A 1,495-nucleotide genomic window follows, 5' to 3' on the forward strand; every position below is an offset into this window, starting at 1 on the left:
AAAAAAAAAAAAAAAAAACACACAACTTAGAAATAAACTGTATGGTTCTTGTTTTCTTTCAATTACTCCAACGTTACGTTATCAGCATTACTGGATACGTAACTGAGCAAAGATAAACTATTAATTGGAGAATGTGTCTAAGGGTATCCCACTGTACAGTTCTTTCCACTCCATTTGGAAATAGTATAAAACACTAGAGACTCTTTCGTGTAATAGGTTACACGGTAAGGAAGACCCAATTATGAAAGGTTTCCTCCCTGATAGTTAGAATGACACAGCAGCATAAAGGATTCAAACCACACCAGTCCTACCAGTCTACAGAGAAAAGACAGGAGTCAATTCCCATAAGTAAGGAACACTGCAATCTTCTATCTTTCAGGAACTAAAAACCTGCCCATCAGCCACAGCACACAAAGCAGGGCAGCCAACAAGCAGCAGGAAAGCCAGCATTTCTTCAAGTCTCCCCCACTCCCTCACTCTCTAAGCTGAGTGACTAGGCAAGGTTATTTTCACTCGAGCTCTGGTTTGATGCCAAGGATCCGAGGTGGCATTATGGCAGTGACGCCAACGGCAGTACCTAACAGAAACAACAGAGGGGGAAGCTGTTAATCCACTCTAACAGAACCAGAGCAGAAATCTCAGTACCAATCTTCCAATGCCAGGCATCTGGATCATCCCCTCTGAGCACACAGAGCAAGAGGCCATTCAATGTGCCACACGCCAAGCATACAGGCCCTCGCAAGTCCAAACAGCTCATCTTCTGTCCGCACTTGTGTGCCTGGGTTTGTGCATGTGGTGGCGGTAACAGAAGAAAGACACCCCAAGGCAGCGAGGACAGAGGTGAGAATGTGGGTGTGGGCCAGGGTCGCATCGCCAGCTGGTGAATGCTGTGATTTACTTCAACAAAAACTCCCTGAAAGCCTGCTCTGTCATGCATGTGCAGCATCCACTAACAGCACCTGGTATTCAAGCAGCACTTCATCAAATGACTAGTTTTCCTGCTAAACGTAGGCTACCCAACAAGGAAAGCACAAGGCAGTACTGAGAGCCACCCCCTGGAGTAGACACCCTCACCTCTACACTCCTCCTGCACTGCTTACCCTTACCTGCTCCACTTCCTGCCTGGACTCCCCCCCAGTCCTGCAGCAGCTCCCCCACTGCCTGCCACTTGACACTCTTCTGTAAGGTCAGTAAAAAACCCACAGCACCACCCCCCACAGACGTTTCCCAGCTCTCTTTGTCCGACTTCTGACTCCCATCACCAGCTTTTGCCCCTCTCCTAGCCCACTGAAGAAACTGAGGAAACACTAAAGGCTCAAGGCCAACTCTCATCCTACATGGGGGTTTTCACCCTTTCCCATTACGTAAAAATCATTGATTTAAGCAATGAGTCTCAAATGTGAGCTCCGAACTCAGGCCTCTCCTGAGCACTTCAGACACAAATAGACAGATGTCTACCTTTTTTTTTTTTTTGAGGGAGTTTCACTCTTGTTAC

The 1,495-nt window shown here is 47.2% G+C and overlaps 1 protein-coding gene across 1 annotated transcript in view; it reads right to left on the minus strand.

Moving 5' to 3' along the window:
* LOC108296594 (dnaJ homolog subfamily B member 6-like) overlaps positions 1-1,495 on the minus strand; it is a gene marked incomplete at its 3' end in the record, with an annotated part of 49,351 nt that overhangs the window by 32,634 nt on the left and 15,222 nt on the right. The gene's annotated exons all lie outside the window — the stretch shown is intronic.

This window comes from Cebus imitator, unplaced genomic scaffold (genome assembly GCF_001604975.1).
Source record: "Cebus imitator isolate Cc_AM_T3 unplaced genomic scaffold, Cebus_imitator-1.0 Scaffold20, whole genome shotgun sequence".
Classification (NCBI taxonomy): domain Eukaryota; kingdom Metazoa; phylum Chordata; class Mammalia; order Primates; family Cebidae; genus Cebus; species Cebus imitator.